Raw genomic sequence first — 27,511 nt, forward strand, 5'->3', positions numbered from 1 at the left:
CCTGATATTCCCTTACTGTCTTACACATTACCTTTGTGTGTCTTTTAACTAATCATCCCCACTTTCACAAGTTACTTGTCACTTCTGCACCACAAAACCTTTGTCAATACACGTAGACCTTCTTTCTTGATTGTACAAATATAAGTTCTGTATTCCTCCTTATCTAAAAGAATCTTTCTAATTATTACAAAACTGCTATCCAACAAATATCCTTGCAAACTGTACTTGTATTCACAAATGGTCACAGTCTGAAACTTGGAAAAAGCTACATAACCCAAAAATAATTGCAGTAGCAAAATCATGATTCAAACACATTTCTTGGATTTCACCTTATTTCTCAAATAATAAATAATACATTTTTTACAACAGACCTAGAAAAATGACTGCAACCTTTCACTGACCTTGGTAGAGCAATATAATTCAGCAGTAGTTTTATTCCCTAACTGGGGAATATCCAAGTCTCACTAAGTGGATAACGCAAGCTTAACATAGCATTAGTAAATATACCTCATGACCTTCTTCAATCATCTTTTTATAGGACGAATGAAAAAAAAACATAAATGCATACTCTATGGTGACCTAAACCTTATCTGGACAGTTAACTCAAAAGGAGTTTAATTTAGCTTCTTAACTGACATAATCTTTCTCAAGCTGATATAGCAGGAAAAAATTAACTTGCACTCTTCTTCACTATTAGACATCATTATCACAAATGTACCAGACAAGTTAAAGCAATTACTTCTTCTTCCAAATAGTTTGAGGGACCACAGCCCAGTACTGTCCTATTAATGTCTAAAATTAATAGAGTGACTCCCTAAACAATTCTAATCTGAACAGTTCCAAAAATATCAAGACTTTTCTGCTACATTAAGTACAATAAAGTAATTGGTTCAAGGGTTACAATTGTACAGACCTCAATTCAACATTTTCTTCACTGTATAACCTTATTACCTCTGTACAAGACAGTCTAGTCCTACCTACTAAGAGGTGAGTAAAATGGAACTGTCTGACATGACCAACAATTAAAAACTCTCATAAGAAATTCTGATAAAGCTTGAAAAGAATGAAAGGATGGTCCACACAAATATTTAAATTTTAAACCTGCCCGCACGTAAAGTGATCTACCAGAATAAAAATTAATTGTCAGAATGCTGAATAGTGGTTTGTACAATTGTAACCCTTGGGCCAGTTACTTAATTATAGTTCATGTGGTAATGCAGAATGTATTCTTAGGTCGCACCAAGAGAATTTGGAATACAATAAAACCCTTAAAGCTTTCCCCAAAGTTAGTAATTGCTGCCAATTTAATTTCTGAGACTACAAATGCTATTAAAAGCACATGTAAATTCAGAGACTATAAATGCTATTTAAAGCACAATCTCCTCCTCCACTATAAATTTATATTTTAATAAGCACTAGGCATTGATACAACATACAAACTTCCACTGAAAAACATGCAAAAAAGTTAAAAAAGGCATATGAAGGTTTTCAAAAACTAACAACAAATATAACAACTCATATTGTATATCCTCACATTCTAAAAATGTATGCATTTCAATCTTATCCCTCACCCTTACCTATATTTACAACCTAACTGTATCCACAAAGCTAAAATTCAAACATTTGAGCCAAATTCTCAAAAGTTCCAATACCATCCAGTGCCATCCATTACAGAACAAATGTAAATATTTACCCTTTAGGAAAAATCCCTGAAAAGACTGTCTATAGCCAAACTTTAGAAGATATTCACAAATATAACTTCTTGTTACAGTAACCTAGCTTTCAGCCTGAATATGATGCCCTAATAGCAGTCTTCACTCTAACCAATTAAATTATGTGAATAGGTTTATAGGTTAGTACTAGGCTAGCTGCCCTTGTGGGCCATTTTAAGCCTAGCCAGTTACCCCATCTGAGAATCAAACCCTGCACCTTCTGTCTGTAAGACAAATAACTTAACCATTTTGCCAACTTGGATGGCAATTAATTAATCAGCTTTGCTCAAAGTCTCAATTACGCCAAAGCACTGCCTGGTTAAGTGTCTTGTAAAAGATCACACATTAGCTAAATGAATGCTGGGGGAATCAAACTCTGTACTATAGGAAGTCGCTCATTACCAGCTTATAGACTACATCCACTGTGCTAACTGCCAGACTTAGGCTAATTGTCCTTGTGGACCATTTTAAGTCTAACCAAGTTCCCTTTCAAAGGTAAGAATCAAACATTGTACCTTGTGTCTGTGAGGTAAACAACTTAGCCATTATGCCAACCCACAACTGTTAACAGGGGCTATACTGTCTGCACTTAAAAGACACTGCTAGAACTGTCAATCATACTTGTTTATTACATAAACTAGCTCATTATGGCTTTTGTCCCAAAGCTATCTCCTGGTACATGAATTATTATTTCAGCTGATCATTTTCAGTTCTAGAGAACAGATCTGCCATAGTAGCAGGCATGTTTAGTAAAGGTGTCCTCAGGGATAAGTACTTGGGCCTTTACTTTTCTTTCTGTAAACAGTCTGCCCTGGGATCTTCCATAGATCAGTTGCACTAGATATGTCATTGGCACAAAATTCTCAAATTTTAAACACAACTCTGCAAAATGATTTTACTTACATTTAGAACTGGTGTAAAAGAACAAACAAATCATTAGCCCATTAAAACATGTTTTATGGAATGCCAAGAGAAAAATTAAAACTTCAATACTTTCTGTCATTGACCTGGGGAGGGGTGAGGGGCTTTTACCTAGGACTATTACTAGATCAACCTATGTTCTCAAATGCATTACAGTACTCAAGACCCATGGAACAATAGTAAGCAATGCTTTTCTCAGGTTTGTAAATATGGCCAGTAATAGAGAGAACCATTGTTCTACCAAACAAAATGCAAGATGGTTACCCATCTCTGCTATGGCTTCCTTTATTTTAACTTTCAAAATACTTAACAAAGGTTACTGTTGTTCTCCATAAAATAAGTTCTCACTTCAGGAATCATCCTGTATGTTGTGGAGTCACTGCATTATCAAATTGCAGATACCACAGTATTCTTTTGTCTGCGGTGAAAAAAACTTCCAAGGTAGTTCCTGTCACTTGGAAAAGCCTTCCTAATGAAATAACCTCAAATAATAAAATACTATTGTTTGAAAGAAAACTGAAATCATAACCAAAAAAAAGAATCCCAATGCAACTTCTTTATAGAGTCTGGCTAAACTAACTGCGTTTTCATCATTCTTCCAATGCTGTGTTGCAATTCATAACAGTAATATGTTTAACTGATTCCTTCTCTAAGTGTAGTATTATAGGTGTGATGTTGTTGCGAGTGCAAATAGAATCTAGACTTGAAAGGACATTCTTCCTCACAGAAAATGGTTCTATTGATTATATAAATTATTGAGGTCTTAGAAGAGCTTTCCTTTCAATATAAACAGTTGTAATAACTATATAAATTATTAACTACAGTATATAGCTACCACATTATGTGTGTGCATTTGCTCCTTTTTTCCATATTCGCTGTAAATGTCTGTCTGTCATAATTTAGAATATGCATATTTTGTTATATTAACTTAAAGCCCAGGTCATGGTTGAAAAGAGTCACTGATCAGCTCACCTGTCCATCAGCAAATATGTACACATGCACATATACACATAACACATATATGGGTCTACCTAAAAACATATACATACCACAAAGTTAACATTAAAAAAGTTGACAAAAAATTAACAACACAGTATGCATGCTCTGGGGCATGGAGCATGCAAATCAAAAAACATGTTTTTGCCCCCTTCACCACCCATATCCCCTCCTGCTTAAATATTCCAACTGCAAGATCATCTAATACTGAGGAAAGTGCATATTCCTCAGTCCTGGTATTACAGTGATCCCAGACAAATGATCAACAACTTTTTTGGCAGCCAAATTAAGTCAGCAAAAAGTGTCAACTAAATGACATTTCCACACACTGAAGGGATTCCATATTTATCTATATCTGCATTGCTCTATATATCTATATCTATATCTATATCTATATCTATATCTATATCTATATCTATATCTATATCGATATCTATATCTATATCTATCTATCTATATATCTATTTCTACATCATATATATATATATATGTATATATATATATATTATATATATATATATATATATATATATATATATATATATATATGTATATATATATATATATATATATATATATATATATATATATATATATATATATATATATATATATATATATATATATATATATATATATATATATATATATATATATATATATATATATATATATATATATAGATATATATAGATATATATATATATATATATATATATATATATATATATATATATATATATATATACACACACACACACACACACACACACACACACACACACACACACACACACACACACACACACACACATCTGTCTGTGTGTGTGTGTGTGTGTGTGTGTGTGTGTGTGTGTGTGTGTGTGTGTGTGTGTGTGTGTGTGTGTGTGTGTGTGTGTGTGTTTGTATGCATGTATGCTGTATTGAAATGTAATGTTATTATGTGAGTTGAACTGCTCAGGTTCCTTGGACTCAGTAGTTCAGACTACTTTCTTCTCTCATGTTTTTAATAGACCTACCAAGGAGAATAGAATTTTGACAGTATATTTGTTTCTCCTGACATGAACTGCGGTGGTGGTGCTGCGGTAGCATTGTCGCCTCACAGTAAGACATTGTCCTGTTCAATTCTCAGCTAGAGCGTCTTCTGTGTGGAGACATGCATGAATGGGCATACCTTCATTGAAGATTGTGTGTCAGGACCAGCAACTCGGCACGTAAAAATCTATTGCCAATCATTAGCAGACCGGAGTTCCGCTGTGGCGACCCCTAACCGGGAAAAGCCGAAAGACACAACAACAACAACATTTGTTTCTCCTGACATACCTCTTATACAGATTAAGTACCTTGATCCTTTGGGCACTTCTGACAATTACTACTTAATTTGGGACCTGGTCTGTTCAGCAATGTCTAATCTGCTGGCAACTACATGCAGAAATCTTTTATACAGCAAACTGGGTTTCAATGAGAAGACTCCCAACTCACTGGGAAAAGTTTATTTATCTTTTAGAAGAAAGTCTGTGTTTCTAAAAACTGTTTTTACTAGGAAACAACTAGGAAGTCCAAGAAGGAACAGCACAATTGCTAAGCTTCTAAAATTAAAAGATATTTGCGTTTGGTATTCTTATCAGCTGTAAATAGTAACAACTTATACCTTAGAGTAGGCAACTTAAAAAATATTTGACTGCAAACAATTAAAGCTTCTTTTATTTTAACACATTTATTAAATTATCACTTAAGACATAGGGACAGATACATTAATAGAAAAGATAAAACATTTAAATGTTTCCATTTTCATACATTATACATCACATATTTCCTTTATTCAAAACTGTTATCAGCCCAACATTACATAAATTGTTCAATTCCTTTTTCCCTTAAACTTTATTCCTCCTCCTAAACATTATTCTTCATGCATTTTCCCACAAATGCTATTTATTTCTATGTAATTTGCTTATTCCCTTTTTAAAGATCCCTCATCCAGTTCTTTATTTATTTTACAATATCTAATACTTCAAATACATTGGTTTAGACTTTGACTTCCATTTTCTTGTAACTGTTTTTTTTTATTTTTGGCAGCCAACAGAATTAAATGGGATGACTGCAAGTCAGTATACAGAAAAGAGGCAAGAGGGGTGCTGGCATTTACTGGAGAAAACTGACAAAAGAACCAAGGTATAGGGATCAAATAACTAGAGAGTGAAAGGTAATGGAGTGGGATAAGGCCAAGAAGAAATTTAGCTTACAGGTTAGAGACTACCTTCCCTACTGGGGACTGATACAGGCAAAGAGAAAGGGACAGTGGAGTCTTAAGTGAAAGACCTGCTCTCGTAGAGTTTTTATTGAAGCTGCTGTTAAAAAAGGAATAATTAGTAGGGCATATAAATATTGCACAATGACCGTAAGACTCAATTACAGGAGGTTAGGAAAGATTGGAAATATTGGAAAGAGAGACTGAAAAAGCAATCTAAAGTATCAATTGTAGTAAATTCTGATATGGACATGGCCACACAGAGTGGTTGTCCATCCTTTTTGTTGAACTGGGTCTTGCTAAACTTAACTCTAATCAAAGGCAAACGATGCTTTTGGAAGTCAGACTGTAGCCTCACTACTAAAATCATGCAAAATGTTTACATAGCACTTGTAGCTAAAACACATGGAGTGACTGAAATTGGTTTATCCCTCCTGTTTTGAGCAAGTCCCATCACTAGTGATAGCATAAACCAAACTTTGCAAGCATGTGGAATTTTTTGTAATATAAAATTCAGATATATCATTCACTGAATTGCTTTCCTTTTACTTCTGCAAATGTTACAATCACAGTGTAATACAATGGTTCGTTATATACATTTAACACTGCATCTGCACCTCCCTTTCTAATATACACACAGACTGGGAGCTATCGGTACGCAAGTGGTAGCAGTCTGAGGAATGCATTTTTTTGACTGGTTAGGTTGCAAGTCAGACTCTCTGTACCTCTCCAAAGCTGAATGGCTGACTGGGTTGTTCCCAGAGTTTCTCAAACCAATCAGAAACCATGTTCTCTTCTGAGTGTTACTCTGTTTGCACTATAGGATCGAGTGCAGGATGACAATACTTGTGGCTCAGGATATTTTTATTCCAATTTGCAGATTTTTAGATCAAACTGCAGTGAAGACCTGCTTCTTTCTCTACATCTATGATTTAGCAACTAGAATATTGTTTTTTTGTCTGAGTGGTTCCCAGTGTTGAGTCCTGTTGCTACTGGTAGTAATATAGACAGTACCATTAGTGATGTTCCAAAATCTCAGTCTGAACAAATCATCCTGCCTGAGTTTTGTCTATTATTATTTTTTTATTAAAACACAAAGAGCTTTGTTTTAGCAATTTTTAGAGGAATGGTTCTTCATTTTAGTAGAAACTCTATGTCTGTCTTAAGAGACTGAGTTGACTTAGGTGGATCATGGACAAACCACCATTCATTTTGTGCAGAAAATTTCCACCCAGAAAGTTTCATTAATATCCTTTGGGAAGCACAGCTGAGTACAGTCATCAAGTTCAGCAGCAGCCATCATCTTCCTCCCACAGGCCAGCAAGCAGGACAGATATACACAAGTACAATAAAAAAAAAAAAAAAGAGTACAATAGCATCACTGAATCTAGTCTATTAAGACATCCCATATTCTGACTTATTCTGATATAATGATGCTGCCATAAGATTTGTCTGCATTACACATTATCAGTCCTTACAATATATGCAGGTGCCTGTTGAAATTCCAAGAACCATTATTGTAATCCTTAGAATAATGAGATTGCATGTATGAATAATGGCTGTATGCACGAAGTTTGACACTGTGGTATCTTGGACTATTCTCCCTACTCTGGCATGTGACAGTTTTGTAGGTAGCATATATAAGTAACAGGAGTTTGTGGGAGTGCAGCTCTGCATCATGGATTCAGGGTCAAAAATGTTTTATTTATTTATTTATTTTATATTAATTTTTGATGTTACACCAAGTTCTATCATCAGAGGACTGAAGCCTGATTCAGGAAAAACTCATAGCAATTGTTCAAATGCTGAAGCCAGAAGACATAGAGAGGTTGCATTGATTTTTAGGAAGATTATTCAACCATTATAAACATAAAATGCCATCATCCAATACAACTCAGGGTACATTAGATGGTGGAATATTAGTGGGATGTTTTCCCTGTGGCCATAGCTCATTTTGCAGGTACATCTGCCAAACAAAAGAATTCACTACTAAAAATATGTCCCATATATTTAGTATAAACACATTTGCAAATTGCAGTACTGACTGGGTGGTGTATTTAGCTGTATGTACGTGTTCAGCTTTTATGTAGATCAGACTACAAGACCTATTAGACTACGTATTTCTGAACACCTCAGTAACATTAGAACTAAATGCTGTACTAATGCATTATACAAGCATACTATTACACATCCAGCTGCCCAATTTAAATTCACTGTTATAGACAAGGTATGTGGCAATAGAAACTTTAAAGCTGGTTGGCACAACATTTTAAATAAAAAAAGAAAAAGCTTGGATTGTTAGACTTTGGGGGGGATCTTTTTCTATCTGGTTTGAATGAACATTTATAAATTGGGTGATTTGCATCTGCTGACTATGACTATTTTCATATATAAGGGAACTGATTTGCAATTTGTGTTATACATTGAAAAAGGCTTAAAGCCGAAACCGGTCTGTTGACTGTTTTTTTACTTTAATAAAGTCTAGTTACAACCTGTCACAGAAGTTCCGGACTGTTTTTGTTTTGTATTTTGCTTCTAGCTTGCAGTCATCTGCAAATTTAGTGAGCCAGAGCCCTTTGGTATTGGCTTTTACTTCAGAAAAGTAGGTACCAAACAGGAGAGTTTCCAGAACAGAACCCTAGGGAACTCCACTGGTGACTTTCCTTTTGTGAAGGTAACTTCCCCTATTTTGATTATATGTGTCCTATGTGTGAACCAGTTGACAAGCAGATAGGTAACATAGGGGTTTATTCCCAGTTTATTTAGCTTTTCTACTATGCATGAGTGAGAAATTTAATCAAAAGCTTTGTCCAGGTGGAGGTATGCAGTGTGTATCATTTTGCCTTCATCCATTGCTTTGGTGACCTTTTCAAAAAACTTCACCATGCTGAGTAAGCATGACCTGCACTTGATGAATCCAAACTGAGACGGGTCCAGTGTTTGGAGGTTCCCTATGTCCTGATTGATAAAGTCCAGGATAAGCCTTCCCATAGCTTTGCATATGTAGCTGGTCAAACATATGGGTCTGTAATTACCTGGGCCTGTGAAAGGTGCCATCTTTTGTAGTGGATTGACTGTAGCTGTTCTCCATTCACCTGATACAAAAGCTGTATAGAGACTGAGACTGAACATTGCTGTTAGTGTGTGGTTAATAATGCTTCATGCTATTTAAGATACATCTGGGATAAATGCAGTATTTTAATAGCGCTTTTAGGACTTGGTCTCGTGTGATAGCTGGAGGTGAACTAGTTCATAGGTTCATAGGTGTTTAATAGGCTAACGACCACAAGGGCCTTTTTAAGCCTAGCCATGTATTCCAAATATCTGACGAGTTCTGATACCCTTGATCAGTGTAAGCATGGGCCTGGGAGATGAACCATTTACAGGTTACCTGTTTGCATCAGAGACATAGGTGCCAAACCAGGGATGAATTTCTGGTTTCCCATCCAATTGTCCAAGTTGCACTTGAATTGGATTAGGAAGGAACTCTGCTTCACATGGATGAGGAGCCTGTTCTGTAGACAGGGTAGTCTTTGGGATACATACCTTATCTCTCCAGCAGGTCATATTTATATCACAGGCAAGGTTTAAGTCTTTAGAATGGGTAATTCTAGTGCTGTTTGTATTGTGGATATGCAGGGGTCCATCAGAGTGGGGTCTGACAATGCCCTGTATGCCAGGCATAGATCTCCACTCAAAAGCCCATAGGAGACAGAATATAGGGATAGGGCCTTGAGGCAGTCTGCATAGGATGTATTACTTATGTCTTGTATTCGTTTAGTGAGGAACCTCTGCGGACATTCCAGTTGTTGAATATTCCTGGTTAGGTGCATACCAAAGGGGGCATTGTACTAAATGATAGGTCTGATGAATGCCAAATACAGTGGAAAAATTACTTCCTTGGGCTTAGATGCCATACTTTTGTTTATATGCTGTGCAACATAGAATGATTTCCTCACCACTGTAGACACATGATGATCAAAGGCTAGATTACTATCTATATGTGCCCCTAAGTCCCTGACTATTGGGTCATCTCTAAGGAGTGTGTTGTCAATATGATAGTTACCAGGGATGGATGACGTCCCAAAGGATACTATTATGCATTTCTTTGCATTTAGTTTTAGTCCATGACTCTGACACCAGTTGGTTGTTGGTGTCAGCCCCTCCTGGAGAACATTTGTGTCAGTGTGAGATTCAATGACAGCTCCTAATTTCAATCATCTGCAAATTTAGTCAGCTAGAGACCACTGACATTGGCCTTGACTTCTGAGAAGTAAATGCCAAAAAGGAGCAGTCCAAGGACTGATCCCTGAGGGACTCAACTTGTGACTGGCCTCTTTGTAGAGGTGGACTCCCCAATTCTAACTTCCTGGGTCCTGTCTGTGAGCCAGTTTGCTATCACTAGGTGAAATACGTGTTTGTACCTAACCTCTTGAGTTTGCCATCAATGCCTGAGTGGAGTATTGTGCCAAATGCCTTGGCCAGGTCAAGGTAGGCAGTGTGAATGATTCTGCACTCATACATTGCTTTGGTGACCTTCTCAAGAAGTCTACCAGGATGAGTAGGCATGATCTGCTCTTTACGAAACCAAACTGGGTTGGGTCCAGTGTCTGGAGGTTTACTATAGCTCTATTGATCATCTCCATGATAATTGTTTCCATAGCTTTGCATATAAGACTAGTGAGACTTATGGGTCTGTAGTTTCCAGGGTTTGTAGATGGCCCACCTTTGTGCAGAGGGTGACTGTTGCCTTTCTCTATTCATGAGGCAGGAAGCATGTTTGGTGGATACAGTTAAATAGTAATTCCAGGTATATCTTGAGGGACAGACAGATGAGAGAGGGGGTAATGTTAGAGCTAAATATATCTGCCAGCTTGCCCATCTCGGGAAGGGGAGAGAGTTTATTCTGCCACTTTTGTGATACCTACCAGGAGCACTAGGTGCTTCTTCCATTGAGTATGGTCCTAGGAGGTCCATGCTGTTATGGTGAGTTACACTTGTGAACAAAATGCTCTTCAGAGAGCAGACATTCTGGAGCTCCCCAAGCTGTCAATGGGGATGGTTCTCTGCATGGGAGATGGAAAGTCACCCACAGGATGAGCAAATTGTCCTCTTCCCTACCACCTGATTCTCACTTTCAGGGTATGGATGGGCTGATATGGATTCCTGCACAAGATTGAATCGGCTATAAACTTCTCACTCAACCTCAGAATGCCCATGTCACATCCCTGCAAAATGAATTGGGTACTGGTAATGGAGCCATCAGCTGAGGTCCTGTGGCGGGGGTTGGAAGATACTCTTTTAATTTGTTTTTTAATAAAATTTTCTATATTTGCAGGTTGCATAAGTCTTGTGGTAAGTAACTGCAGGCAGCAGGGCCTGTCATACAAAATGCTCTTTCACTTAATCCTGTTGCTAAAGAGGATCTGTAAAGGATTAGAGTGAACCTATTGGAATTTCTCAGGAGATTGTCTAATAGTTTAATTAATAACCTTGAGCATAAAGGAGGACATTAATGTGTTCTAAACATTTTTAAGAGAAAAGTACTTAAGATTAGAATGGCTCTCCTACCTGCTGGGGGCCACATACTTTGTTTTAGCAATTCACAGTAGTGTGTTTAAGAACTGGTAGGAAGAGCAAAGTGACAGATTTTTTAACTTTGGTTTGCAAGATGTATGTTTTCAAGGTGGAATGTAGAGTGATAATGAGAAGAACATGTTCTAAAGAACAACTGAAGATCAAAGGCAAGAAAAAACAAACTGCTACTAAACCAGCACAGCTCCTGATGCCAAACAGCAGGACTAAACGCCTCCCAAACACACGTATGCTTGTTCTGGAAGTCAAAGGCAAAAACAACAAGCTGCTACTAAGCCAACACAGTTCCTAATTCCAAGCAGCAGAACTAAACACCTCCAACAAGCACAGTGAGAGAGGTGAAACTCGTCAAAGATAAACTCAGCCAGATAGCCAAACTCACTGAAGCAGGTCTTTTTAAATTCCAAAGGGATAAGCAAACAAGACGCCAATACACGAACAACTTCAGTTTTATTTGGACACCTCTTGGTAAGTTTCAGAAGACAAAATTGCTGACATTCTGTTGTTATAATCATCTATGTCCATTGCAACCAGGCCGCCTCCCTTGTCGGGTTGCATAATTCTGACTGAAGAGGCACATAATTCATTAAAATCCGCCCTTTCTTCTTTGGTAATATTAAAATGCATCACAGACCTAGACTGTAGCAAATGTCGAAAATCCAAATCACACATTTGCTCAAATGCTCCAACATAGGGTGGATAGGTGGATTGTATGTACTAGGTACATGAAAAGTATTCTTTTGGTACTCATGGTCCCCCATCAACAAACATAAGTTTAATTTCCTGACAAACAATTTAAGATCCAAAATGGATCTGGCCACACAGGCTTTTCTAGATGGAACATAAGAAATTCCTTTAGCCAGGAAATCAACTAATGTCTGGGTAAACTTGAAATGAGAAAAATTATAAATATGGAAATCCATCCCTGAGTTGGAAATTACTTCAAATGTGGTCTACTCAGGGCCGGGGCACCCTATTCCACTCACATTTGATTCCTCCTTGTCCTGTATCTGAACCTGGTCTTCTGGTTTGAAGCTTGTTGGGGAGAAGAGGCTGGATCCTGAAAATTTGCCCCATCCAAACCAGAACTAGGGTTCCCTGAATGGCTAGTCGGAGTCGCTGGCTCACGTCTTCCCTCAGGGTTGGTATATTCAACCCTCCTATCACCAGTCTCTTCCTCCGGTACTGAGCTACTTGGCAAAGATCCAAGATTCATGGAAGTATTAGGGCCATTCAAAGGGGCAGGAACTCTGCCTTCTCGCCCCTTAAAGTTGCCTTGCAATTTAGGAGGTTTACGGTAAGCTACCCCCTCTCTGTAAGCCTTGATATCTCAATGTAATTTGTTAATCTTGGTTGAGGTAATTTTGGAAATATACTCATCAATACTGGAGTATATCCTCTCATAGTCAAATTCATATCTAGGAAAATTATTGTCTGACTTAATAACCTCATCCAAGTCCGCAATTTCTCTAGTTAGGGACAAGATTGCTTCCTGGTAGTGTGTACTAATAAGGTCAATCAATTCAGATCCATGCCTATCAAACATAGTGAGGAGGTCCGCATGGAATTTAGATCCCTCCTCTAAACCCGTGGGATACTGCCAAGAACGCAGCCCCTTGGGTACTATCTTCACACGCCGACACTCTCCAAAATAAGAAACTTCCAGTTGCAATTTTCTTAACTTAACTAATTTCTGGTCAAAAGCATTGAGTTTAGAAGAAAGGTCATTGCCTTCGGGTGTGTTGGATACCGGACCGGCTGATCCATAGCCGGTAGACAGCTGGAATGGTCGACTCAACCATTGGTTCAAGTTGAAATGAACATTGCTTTGCCCCCTCCCCTCTGGGGGATTATAAGATGGTAATACGACTCCTCTTTTGCCATTCAAGGTTCCATCAGATGACCTGATGTCGGCTCCTCCCGACCCCTGGCTTGATCCAGTGCCCGAGGCTCCTGGGTCACCCATCCTGGAACCTGCTTCACTATTATGTGGTAACAGTACTTGCAACCCAAAATGGTCTGGACTAGGGAGCTGTAAACCCTTAGAATTCGACCCACTGCACGGCTGCGTAGTTTCAGACATCATATCCAATCGTTGAGACAGCATATCAACTTTCTGAGTGAGCAAATTAATAAGCATAGTAAGATCACTCTGCTCCATATTGTCCTGACTGTCTGGGGTAGAGCTGGGCATCACAAAGAACAACTGAAGATCAAAGGCAAGAAAAAACAAACTGCTACTAAACCAGCACAGCTCCTGATGCCAAACAGCAGGACTAAATGCCTCCCAAACACACGTATGCTTGTTCTGGAAGTCAAAGGCAAAAACAACAAGCTGCTACTAAGCCAACATAGTTCCTAATTCCAAGCAGCAGAACTAAACACATCCAATAAGCACAGTCAGAGAGGTGAAACTCATCAAAGATAAACTCAGCCAGATAACCAAACTCACTGAAGCAGGTCTTTTTAAATTCCAAAGGGATAAGCAAACAAGACGCCAATAAACGAACAACTTCAGTTTTATTTGGACACCTCTTGGTAAGTTTCAGAAGACAAAATTGCTGACATTCTGTTGTTATAATCATCTATGTCCATTGCAACCAGGCCGCCTCCATTGTCGGGTTGCATAATTATGACTGAAGAGGCACATAATTCATTAAAATCCACTCTTTCTTCTTTGGTAATATTAAAATGCATCACAGACCTAGACTGTAGCAAATGTTGAAAATCCAAATCACACATTTGCTCAAATGCCCCCAACATAGGGTGGATAGTTGGATTGTATGTACTAGGTACATGAAAAGTATTCTTTTGGTACTCATGGTCCCCCATCAACAAACATAAGTTTAATTTCCTGACAAACAATTTAAGATCCAAAATGGATCTGGCCACACAGGCTCTTTTAGATGGAACATAAGAAATTCCTTTAGCCAGGAAATCAACTAATGTCTGGGTAAACTTGAAATGAGAAAAATTATAAATATTTAAACTTATGATGTTCTTCGTTCCCCATTGCTGCAGTCCTTACTATTGGGTATAGTCCGCATCCAGTCGGCCCGAATACCAGAGCGCATGACCGGCGCCATATCCTCAGTCTTTTGCCGCGTGGTCCGATGCAGAAGCAGTTTTGTGCAGGTTGGCGTTCTGAAATCTTTCGAGAACCGAGTTTCAGACCGAAACAGAGTTGGCTAAGTACCCTGGGGAACATTTTGTTTTTCTTGCCTCAGTATTTTACCGATGTCAGAAAAAGTGAATAACTGTATTTCTTGTGGGAAACAGATACCTCATAGGGATTACCATACCTTGTCGATACCTTGTTTAGGGCCTGAGCACGACGTTGTTGGTTGCCGCTCTTGTGCTAGGTTTAACAAACGCACTATTAAGAGGAGGTTAGACTGTGCCAGGTTAGTGTTTGGGAAGTGTTGCAATTATAAAATGCCAAGAAGCGCAAGGACAAAACAGCGCCTAGGGTTGATGTACCGCAGTGAGCCAGAGGTTTTGCCAGGAGTTTCCATGGAGTCCCAGGCAGAAACTTTACTGTTACAGGATGTGCCTTCTCAGGAGGTAGGCCAGGCTGAGGGGGCTTCTCAGGTGACTGTTCTTCCCTCTCTTCCCAAGGTAGTTAGAGCCTCTCCTTCTGTTGCCAAAACTTCTTTGAGAGGTAGGCCTAGTTTAGCTTCAGTGGGGGCTTCTCCTAGCATTTCAGGTTCTGTGCCTAAGAAACATATGCTTAAAATGGCAGAAGATTTGATTACTATGATTAGAGGTTCTATGCCCCCGCCTGATAAGAGGCCTAGGGTGGAACCAGAGTTTGATAGTTTTGAACAGTGTTCAGAGGCTTCAGGGTCTTCTGCGGAAGACTTGCAGGAGTATCCTGCTTATTCTGATTCTGATGTGGATGATTCCACTCCTACAGCTACTCCTCCTGAGGATTTCTCATTTTCAGAGACTCTGCATTCCATGAGGGAGCACTTTAAATGGGAAGGCCAGGATTACTCTGATTCCAGGAAAAGGCTTAGGGAATTCTTGTTTTACCCCAGCATAGGCCCTTAGCTATTCCTCCTGTGTTGAATGTGGTGGAAGATGTTTTGCAGAGGCTTCCCTGAACCCTGACTCTTTGCCTCCTGCTCCTGTTAAGCCTGATAGGTATTATAGGGTGCCGCTCATAAGTATTTGTTTAAGAGTCCTAGGGCGGACCCAGAAACTATTTCTCAAGGGCCTAAAGGTGTTAAAGCTTCTGTGGTTAAAATCCTGTTCCCACTGATTAAGAGGCAAGGGCTTTGGATAGGTGGGGAAAGAAAGTGTATACTTCTTCCACTCTAGCCATGAGAGCATTGAATTGTCAGTTTCACATGCTGAAATATCAGAATTACCTCCTTTCACAATTGAAATCTAAGGTGGATGCTTTGACGGGAGGTATTGAGTGTAAAGAGTTGCTGGATTTGGTTCATGTGTCTGAACAAGTGGGTAAGCATTCTTTGCAATGTGGTTTTGATGCTGTACAGGCCTCCTCGAGGGTGGACTAGTTCTGTTCTTCGCAGGCATGCCTGGTTGAAGGATCAGAATTTAGCTGAGCATGTTAAGACAAGGATTTTGGATGCTCCTTTACAGTCTGATGTGTTGTTTGGATCGCCTGTGGAAGCAGTTTTAAAGAAAATGGAGGACAAAGCTAAGTCTATGCAAACTGTTAAAGATTTTTTGCAGGTGCAGCCACCGAAATTTAGTAGACATTGGCCGGCTAAGGGGTGGACATATCCTGCTTATGATTCCCAGTCTAGGGGTAGGTCTAGACGTGGTAGGGGCAGGGCTCAAGGTTCTTTTAGGCCTAGAACAGGGAGTTCGCCTGCTCAGACTTCTGGTGAGGGCGTCCTTTCTTAACAGACCCAATGACGTGTGTTTCCAGCTGCCAGTAGATTGCAGCTCCTTTGGGAGGAAGACTGTCTCTTTTCAAAGAAAATTGGGATTTAATTACTCAAGACAAATGGGTGTTGGATATCATTCACCACGGTTACAGATTTTATTTCCATACAATGCCCCCTTTCAAAGGCATGCCAGACGTTCCTCCTCCACAAAGAAAAGAGGCTCACAAGCAAGTTTCTCAATTACTCCAGATAGGGGCCATTCAGCCAGTCCCTGTATCAGAAAGGGGCCTAGGATTTTATTCTCGCCTGTTCCTAGTGCCAAAGAAGGGGAACACGTGGAGACCAATTTTGGATTTATCTCTCCTCAACACTTTTCTGGACATTCCCAAGTTCAAGATGTTGACGTTACAACAGCTTTTACCTCTGCTGGGCAAAGATCACTGGATGGTAACTCTAGATCTCAAGGAAGCTTATCTTCATGTGCCTATAAGGCTAAGTTGCAGGAAGTATCGAAATTCTCATTATCAGTTCTCTGCATTGCAAGGTTCTGGCTCCAGTGATAGCTTACTTCAGGCTTCAAGGAATTCAAATCTATCCTTACTTGGACGACTGCCTGATTCTGGCTCAAGAAAAGGAAGACCTTGTACAGCATCTGGAACATGTTATAGCAGTGCTAAGATGCAATAAAGTCCAGTCTAGTACCCTCTCAAGACGTGTGCTTTCTGGGTGTGAGACTGAATACAGCAGCCCAGATGGCCGACAAACAACAGAGTCTATCACTTTACTTCCATCAACTATCTCATCAGTCCGTGCTGACTGCAAGGACAGTCCTTCAGGCATTAGGGTTCATGGCATCTTGTATTCTAGTACTTCCCAATGCCAAACTGCATATGAGGAAGCTACAATGGTATCTCAAAATGTATGGACACAGCACTGCCAGGATTTGGACACTGTCATTCAAATAATACCTTGCCTTCAAAGAGAATTTTTGTGGTGGGCTCAGGAATGTCACCTAAACAAGGGACTCTCTGTGACCCAGTCAGATTTTAACGACAGATGCCTCGGACATTGCTTGGGAGCTCATCTAAAGGGAAAATGGATACAAGACAAGTGGCCTGCCAGACTACTGCATCTACATATCAACATGAAGGAGATGTTAGCAGTCCAGTTTGCATTAATGGCTTTCAAGGAGTTACTTCTTCCAGGGCAGGTGTTGATTCTAACAGACAACACAACTGTCATGTGGTACATCAACAAGCGAACACATTCTTATCCTCTATGCAGGCAAGCAATGATTTTATGGGAGATGCAACTAACTCTTCAGGCAAGGTTTCTGCCAGGAGCACAGAACTCCTTAGCAGATGTGTTAAGCAGACAAATCATGGATCCCCACGAGTGGAAACTGGATCTTCATGTATTTCAGAAATTGACAGTGTCATGGGGAACTCCAGACATAGATCTGTTCGCTTCTCCACTAAACCACCAGCTGCCACAGTATTGCACAAAGGGGTTTCATCACACAGCTTGGAAAGTGGATGCTCTGTCTTTCAGTTGGAAAAACCTTCATGTGTATGCCTTTCCTCCTCTACCTCTTCTTCCAAAGGTACTATTAAAGGTCAGACAAGACAGGCCAAGGATGATTTTGATAGCTCCAGATTGGCCTCGGCAACACTGGTAGTCTGGTAAGGAAGCCTCCATGGCCTTTGCCTCTGATTCCTCATCTGTTATCTCAGCAGGATGGTCATCTGCTCGATGTCAAGCTTCACTCTCTTCATCTAACAGCCTGGCATATTCTGTGTTGAAACACAGCAGGTCTCAACTTCCTCAACAAGTTTTAAATGTGATTATGGAAGCTAGAAGACCTAGTACAAGGAAAGTGTAAAATGGAAGAGATTTTTATTTTGGAGTACAGCAAAGAATTTGCAGGTTTCTGAGCCTAATTTGAGTGCGGCTCTTCAATACCTTACTGAGTTATTGGACAAAGGTTTGTCCTTCTCTTCTATTAAGATTCATGCTGCAGCAATTTCAGCTCACTATGATTGTGACCCACCATTGTTTTCATCCTTTGTTCAAGCAGTTTCTCAGAAGAATATAAGACCCCGAGCTCCTACTCCTGCTTGGGATCTCAATTTTGTGTTGGAAAAACTTATGATTTGAAATACTTGTCATGTAAGACTGCTTTTCTGTTGGCTATTAGTTCTACAAGAAGGGTGTATGAGTTGCAGGCCCTTATGGCAGTAGAGCCATTTTGATTTTCATAAGGATAGGGTATCATTCTAATCCTTCCTTTATGCCTAAGGTGGTTTCTAGTGTGGCCTTAAACCAGGCTATTCATTTGCCTAGTTTCTATGCAGAGGCGCAAGATAAAGGGGAAAAGATTTTGCACACTTTAGATGTACACAGGCAATTTATTATTTAAGCAGGACTAAGGATTTTAGGCAGTCTCAGCAGTTGTTTGTTTCTTTTGCTTTGAGTTCGCAGGGGCAAGCCTGTGTCAAAACAAACTATTTCTAGGTGGATTGGCTTTTGCATTGCATTTTGTTATTCCCATCATGGCAAGGAGATTCCAGCTGGGATTAGGCCTCATTCCACTAGGGCTGCTGCCACTACAACAGCATTTCTAGATATTTTGGAAGCAGCTACTTGGAGTTCAGTGCATACTTTCTCTAAGCATTATCACCTTCCTATCTACTCTAAGTCTAGGGCTGGTTTTGCCACAGCTGTTTTGCAAGGCATGTTGTCAGCTCCTGCTTCTTTATGATTTGCCAGCCTCCCTTACCTCTGCTTTGGGATTCTTTGTACCTACCATAAATGTAGATGTTCGAGGATCCCATTCTGTGTTTAGGGGTGGTTGTGTAGGTGAAGTTTCATGCTTATATTTTTTGTATATCTTCTTGTATATATTGTGCATATTTTTGGTGCAGGTATTTTGGGCCTTGTCTTTTTAGGGTCTTCTGACATCTGGGGCAAGAAAAGACTGAGGATATGGGATGCGGACTATACCCAATAGTAAGGACTGCAGCAATGGGATAAACTGTACTTTTGTTGATGGGGGACCATGAGTACCAAAAGAATACTTTTCAGGTACCTAGTACATACAATCCACCTATCCACCCTATGTTGGGGGCATTTGAGCAAATGTGTGATTTGGATTTTCGACATTTGCTACAGTCTAGGTCTGTGATGCATTTTAATATTACCAAAGAAGAAAGGGCGGATTTTAATGAATTATGTGCCTCTTCAGTCAGAATTATGCAACCCGACAAGGGAGGCGGCCTGGTTGCAATGGACATAGATGATTATAACAACAGAATGTCAGCAATTTTGTCTTCTGAAACTTACCAAGAGGTGTCCAAATAAAACTGAAGTCGTTCGTGTATTGGCGTCTTGTTTGCTTATCCCTTTGGAATTTAAAAAGACCTGCTTCAGTGAGTTTGGCTATCTGGCTGAGTTTATCTTTGATAAGTTTCACCTCTCTGACTGTGCTTATTGGAGGTGTTTAGTTCTGCTGCTTGGAATTAGGAACTGTGTTGGCTTAGTAGCAGCTTGTTGTTTTTGCCTTTGACTTCTAGAACAAGCATACGTGTGTTTGGGAGGCGTTTAGTCCTGCTGTTTGGCATCAGGAGCTGTGCTGGTTTAGTAGCAAGAACATATTCTAACTTAGACAACAGAACATTTTTGAGTAGAGTTAGTGGAGTATGTGAGTCATTTTGTGACTCATTTTGTACCTTAATATTATTGTAGTAAGGTTATTTGTACAGTTATTTCATTGTGAGCTTTGGAGAATAAGTTAGTGCCAAGAATTAAGCTCAGCTATTCCTTGTTTATAATTTAGACATTTGCTAACTAAATAAGCCTGCTGTACACAAGTGTCCTTCTTCAGGAGCAGCCCAGGAGAAGAGTTTGGTAAAGTGACTTACTCAAAGTCATGCAATAGGCAAATATAGGTGGAAAGAGTTAAATTCTGTGCCCAGAGTTCAGTAAGCAGCTTATTAAAAGCCCAGAGCCTTAATCCTCTGTGTTAACTGCCAAACATTTTTGTCTAGAGCTAGTCATTTATTCTAGGAATAACATTGCTCAAGACAGCCTTAAGTTTTATTTGCTTTGCATCACTTTATCTTCCTGATTGTGCCAAAGTCATTATTATGGTTTTTGGTGTTAATTGCTAATTTGGTTTATTTGTCATAATCTGGTAAAGTTTGATTGCATTTTAAATCATACAAGGAGATGGAGTGGTCTGTGTTTATTAAAGGATATCAGCAGCATATGTAACTAGATTTGAGTATGGTATGTCAATATTACGGTTGGTAACAAAACTTGAGAATAACCAAGGCCCCAGTACTGAGCACTAGGGTACCACACATTGTAAATTCCAATATTTGGCAAAGTTGATTCAATGTCCACGTGACAGATTCTATCTGTGAGGTAGCTTTTTAGCCATGAAATAGAATTTGAAATGAAATTTAGCTTTTGCAGTTTGTTTAATAGAGGTGAACTGTTTTAAATGCTCATTTCATACTGATGAATATTCCCACTTTGTGCAGACCATATTTCATATTTCATATTACTGTTGATAGCACCAAAGTATACAGAGCTGTTGTATAACTGAATTCTTCATGAATCATATGTTGTGCATCAGAGAGGTCTGCATTTTTGATGTAGTCATATATTTCTTCATACACTAGTTCCTTGAAAAGCTATTTAATCAGACAGAGATTAACTGTTGGTCTATAGTTCTCAGGTGAGGATGGAGAAAAAAAACTTAGGTAGTAGTATAATGACACATGCTTAAAGAAATTGGGAAAGTTCCTTTGGTGAAAGATATGCTGAATATGTGAGTTAAATGTGTGTCGAATGAAATGGCTGACACTCTTAGCATTGATGGATTTGTTTTACTAATTTTGCATCCGATATATTATCACGTTTTTCAAAAGGTTTCTGTGCACTTTAAGTAAAAACAACTCTTTAGGTCCTATTTTGTTAGGACTATACTAACTTCAGATGGATTTAATTGATTTTTTTGTGATATATTGCACTGTATACATTGCCTGCAGTTCATTCTATGTAGCCAATACTAAGAGACATTTAATTCAACACTTACATGTAGTTAAATGTAAAAATAACAGTATTTTTTTTAAAAACATTCTTTGAAATACAGAATGTTTATTTGTATTTGGGGTAGTATCTGTGAAGTACCTAGAGGCAGAGATACAAAAAATAAGTGTATTTTAGAATTACATTGGGAATTAAAATTTCAAGCAAATAATGACAATGCTCCTGACCTTAATGAAAGCATTAATAGTAAGTGCCTTTTAAAATCCATATTACTGTACTGATTATATGTATCAATGAGATTGTGTTTTTGACCCACATGATATGTAGAAAACAAAGAGTAAAGACTTATTATGTTTAATGGTCTTGGCTGCCAAAAATGCAGTTTCTAGAAAATGGAAATCATGATCTAAGCCAACTGTAATTGAAGTATTGATTATTGTTAAAACAGATAAAAGAACTGGAAGTTGTAGGTTTAGAAAAGGCAAGGAGCAAATTATATAGAAATAAATGGAATTTGTGGGAATAATACATGCAGAATAATGTTCAGGAGAAGGAGTGATGTTTAAGGGAAGCCAGGAATTGAGAAATTCATGTAATGTTGCATTAAATGAAAGTTGTTATAAGGAAAAAAAACAAGTATGTATTGTATAATGCATGAAAAAAATATTTATACAATTTGTTTTCTTCTGTTAGTGTCTGCTTGTGTCTTAAATAATAACTCAATAAAGGTGCTTAAACAAAAAATAAACTGTGTCTTGTCTGGATGAATGACTGAGAATAGAGGAGACCAGCTGATGCTGCTCACAGCCTCCTATAAGTCAAATTCTTTAGATTCTGGATTCGGTCTACCTGTTATGAGTTTTGATGGAGTGATTATGATCTTGAAGAACCAAAGTGAGGAGTCTGGACAGTGGTCACTTATGCAAATGTGTAAAATGAACACTGATTTTTTATAGTGGTATGGAATACTAGATATTCCTAGGTTAATAGCAACATTATTAATTATATTTTGATTTAGTCTTATAGGATCTTTGACAAGCTGATCAAAGTCATTGAAACTGAAGAATCTGTGGAACTGTATGAATCATAGACCAGAAGCAGTTTTTGCTAGTAACCATGCTGACTGAGAATGACTATTACCTGGGCAGACATCATCAAATGTGGAAATGAACTTACTTACAAGTTGTAGTAGCCATCCATGAGCTGTCCATCTACCAGACATAAATTCTATTAGATTTTTGCAATTTTATAAGCAGAGGGGAGACAACAAACATTTTGCTGGACTAACTATGTTAAGAACAATTATTAACAGATCTGGGAAAATATGAAAAAATATGAAAAAAATAGCAAAGTGTAGCAGACATATGTGATGTACTTATATACCACAGAAAAAAAACACTGCTGTTGTTTTGCAACTAACCAAGGAGGGGAGAGGCAACAACATTTTTACTGACTTTATTCAATGAAGAGAATCATTTGAAGCTTACTCCTGTTCAAGGGTGGCTCGTGTTATTGGACTGCAGGACTGCAGTCCCCCCAGCTGTAAAAACGAAAATAAAATAAAATAAAAAATAAAAATAAAAGTAAAAACCAAATGTGAGTCCCGGAACTTTGGGCATTCACACTCGCGGCATTTCCCGATATCCAGACTGCTGGTGAACCAGTCCAGAGCATGCACACAGAATCCGGACTGCTGGTGAGACAGTCCGGATTAGGATTATAACATTCAACAGCAGAGATCCCAGAAATCTATGCAGTTACAACTGCATAGACTGAAAGGGGATCAGACTGGAACATCTGCAGGCTGGGTAGCAGCTTGCTCTCGTGGGAAGGGGAGGGACTTGCTCTTGTGGACTTTTTACTGCAGGAATGGATAAACGAACTTGGATTGTACCGCAGTAAGGAAACTAACTAACTTGTACAACAGACTTTGCAGCAATGGAGCTGAGCACAGGTAAGTTGTGTGTACGCGCGTGTGTGTGTGTGTGTGTGTGTGTGTGTGTGTGTGTGTGTGTGTGTGTGTGTGTTCAAACCCTGTGTAAAGTGCCCCAGTTAAATATACTCGGTGGCTAGAGAGAACTCCTGAAATATACCTGGTGGCTAGACTCAAACCCTGTACCTTGGGAGCAGGTAGCAAGAGCTTTAATTCCCTACCCACCACCACTTGTGAAATGTTTGCCTCATATGTTTGTTCTTGTGGTTTTCTGGATTTTGAATTCACTACATAATGACAGGGATTTGAATTTCAGACTTCATATTCTCCAGAAAGTACATGGTAACACAAACCCTTTTATTCTAGCAATTTTCCTTTTATAAGATCAATATTTGAAATGTGTCCCTGTTTTATAGGCTGTATTCCTCCATTATTGGCTTTGTCCAGGTTTTTTGTGCTAAGAGGTTAAGAGCTATGGTGAGAACTGAATTCATTTAATTTGTTTGGTAGCTGTATTCCCCCATTATTGGCTTTGTCTAGGTATTTTGTGCTAAGAGGTTGAGAGCTATGGTGAGAACTGAATTCACTAAATGATAGCCATTTAAGTTTCAGTCTACCTGTCATTCAAGAAACAGCTGATTTGGCATAGTGGTATGTTGCTCTGACTGTATTGTACAGGGTCCAGGGTTTAAGCATTATATCCTATCAACTTTCCAAAATTATACAAGCAATGCTTAAAATGTGTCCCTAGTTTTTGGGCTTTTGTCCCCCCTGAATAAATTTTGGCTTTTTCCAGATTTCTTGTTCTTCAAAGTTGAGAGATACAAACAGTTGAGTGATGAGTAGATTTTACAAGGAGCTGAGAGCTTGAAGATAAGTTTAATGCTGCTTATGGTGTGTCTGCTTGTATTGTTAATAGCACAACAGGTAGTGTACTTGCTTTTGATGCAGAAGGCTGTGGGTTCTACTCCCACAGTATATAGATGCATTGCTGATACTGTACTGTGTTGTACTTTTAAAGGGGATGGATGCTGTAGTCCTGAGAATGTCCTCTTTGGCAGAGATACCTAGTAATGATGAACCTGTTATCAGTTTGCCATCCATTCCCTATTGCAATATTACTAGCTTATCATTTTTAATGTAACATAGGCAATTTATTCCTCAGTGGCAACAGGTACTTTATTTGTAGATGGAACGATGAAATATAAAGTTGTTTGCTAGCAGCAACCTCTTCATTAGCTACAGATCTCTTTAATGTGGAATTATTTAGATGACTTTTACTTCTGCAGAGATTGTGCATATTTACTGATACTGGTGGATTGTAGAAGTTTGAGTAGGCTTTTATGATGGAAATATTCTGAACTGGGCAGTTTTGTCATTGTTGGTTCATGCATTTTGTTTCATTGTTTACTGGAAAAATGTTCAAAACAATACATTTAAAATGCTGTCTAACAGCTGTACTGTATTATACAAGGAATATAATTTAGTACAATCAGGAATGTATATCAAAGAACACATGTATGTTTCCTGTGCAAGGGGCCTATGATTTGAAAACAGCCCAAAGTTAATCTTTATCTTCCACTGGACAGATGTATTTTCTTTGAATATGGGTTTCAAACCTGTTTCAATGAATGTGAATTTCAAGGGCAGAGAAGTTTTAATGCTAAGTCTATTTTCATTGTGAGACTGGATTGCTTTGTTTAGCAGATGCCTATTAGTGTTTGTGCTGTAAAATGTAAAATAAAACTTTTAAATGAAATACAAATCATCGTAGAAGTAATGTAGTATGCACATTTCAGTGTTTATGGTAAATGGGGTGAACTAGCCAGGTAATAGGGCACTGGAATAGCTGCAGGGAGGAGGCCCCATTTGACCATGATTTTGTGAGGGGGAACAGCAGCAAACTCAGACAGCCCCGGCTGAACCATACCTCTTAACTGTCCAGATTTTTGCAGAATGAATAGTTTTTTGCTTCTTACTTTTGGTTTGTTTATCATAACATTTGTGGTTTTCTGGCAAATCATTTAGGAATGAAGTCACCAAATAATGACAGACATCGAGTTTTAGACTTCATACTCTTCAGAAAAATGCATGCTAAAGCAAGACCTGTTGTTCTGTCAACTGACTAAGTTTATACAAGAGCAATTTTTAGTACTGTTTGTATGTTCCCCCAATATGTTTGGCCTTGTCCAATTTTCCTGCGTTAAGAGGATGAGAGGTACATGCAAATCAATCACTTTATAGAATTAGGTATATTCAAACTTCTAAGCTGTCCCTGATTTGGGCTCAAAATGTTGCTTTCTCCCAAATAATCCCTCTTCAAAATGGCAAATTTGGAAGAAAACGTGGAGGGTTTACAATTAATAAATAATTGTAATGATCAGAGTTACAGATTACTTTTAATTTCAGAAATGCATGTAGATTCTCTTATTTTGTAAGCTGCTCAAGTTAACAGTACTAATATTAAAAAAGTGCCCCTTCTTTGACAGGCTCCCAGCTGTATTGTGTGGCTATTTTATATTTTTGCATCACATTTTTGGTCCATTTTTCATAAAATTGTTTTTTTCTGGCAAATTAGTGGCAAATCATTAAAGATTGAAATTAGAAAATAATGACAGACATCTGAGTTTCAGATTTCATACCCTTTAGAAAATTCATACTAATGCAAGACCTACTATTCTATTATCTTTCTAAGTTTATAAGAGCAATATTTATAAAGTGTCCTTATTTTTTGGGCCTTTAAAAATTCATACTAATGCAGGACCTACTATTCTATTATCTTTCTAAGTTTATAAGAGCAATATTTATAAATTGCCCTTATTTTTTGGGCCTTTGTCCCACTTCTGTTTATGGCTTTGTCCAGATTTCTTGCTCTGAGGCTGAGAGGTATGACAAAAGTGGCAGGGCCATCACCGTCATCCAGAGACATTTCAAATTGTGACACACTTATTGCACCCCACTCCCCCATGTAGTGACTCTGGATGTGTCCAAGCAAGGCAAGGAGAAGTTATGCAGTGTAAGTGTGCAGAGTAACTCCCCATCCAAGCTAGACACAAGCACTACAGTGGCTTTTCATTTGTCCTTGATTTTGCAGAATGTTCTGGTTTTCTCTCATATTTTTATACTGTTGATTTATGCTTCTTCTTATTCAGAAAATGCATGTTGTTGCAGTGCCTGTTGCTCTGTGTTTAAGTAGCAATGCTTTAGTGACCATCAGGTAAGCTTGTCTGAGACTGTAAGATGCAAGTAAGCTTTAATAAGCATACTGTTAAAGAATTACCAACATTGAAAACCTTTTTGTTGTTGCCATGCAGAGAATATTTACATAACTAGAAAGCGTATAAGCCTTAGGTATTGAAATGCATATGACAGTATTTGTAATAAAGGACAGGAGTACAGTATTTTCAAAAGTGCATTACATTTGTTGGAGACTTACAGTCATCTTTGCAGGCTTTACCCGTAAACTAAACAGAATGCCAATCTATCATGTGTGTTCCATACCTGTGCAGTAATCCTTTAAGCAATGTATCTTGAGCTTGTTTCTTGTGCGTGTTCATTTTTTACTTTGATCATGTTTTTCCTATGAAACAAGAAGATAGTTGTTGTCAGGCAGCAGGTCTTTTTTGGATAAGAAACATTTTTACAAGTGGGGGTATTGCTACTTTCAGCATGTTACTTGGTACTTTTATAAAGCTGAATATAAATTATAATTAGAACTGCAGTGCAAGGAGAACTGGTTTGAGCTGAGTGCTGCTTGTTTTTTTATACTTGATTTTGACTGGCATTCCAGTAATGTATTTAGAAAGTAGTTTATTTTTTCGTGCCTCACAACCTTTTTATTTCCAACTAGATATTAAGTAAGCAGTCATGTAGCCAATGCATTGAAATATTTTTTTTCTTCTACAATTCATTCTGTCTTGATTGGACTCTCATAATGATGGTTTGGCATTGGCACCCAGGGCAGTGTATTTAATTAATTAAAGTCTCAGTTTTTGTGTTTTTTAGCATAGCCCCACCCCTTTCTAGTTGGCCACACCCCTTCCAATTGGTCCCTCCTATTCAGCTGTCTCTTACAGCCCCCATTTGATTTGAAGTCACCAGTCGCCACTGCCCCTGTTCAGGTCTGCAGTAAAACCCCAAAGTATAAGCTCCCAACATAAGATTAAGCTGCTTTTTCACTGAAATTTAG

This window comes from Protopterus annectens, chromosome 7.part0, assembly GCF_019279795.1.
Source record: "Protopterus annectens isolate FY-2018-M chromosome 7.part0, PAN1.0, whole genome shotgun sequence".
In the NCBI taxonomy this organism is placed as follows: Eukaryota; Metazoa; Chordata; order Ceratodontiformes; family Protopteridae; genus Protopterus; species Protopterus annectens.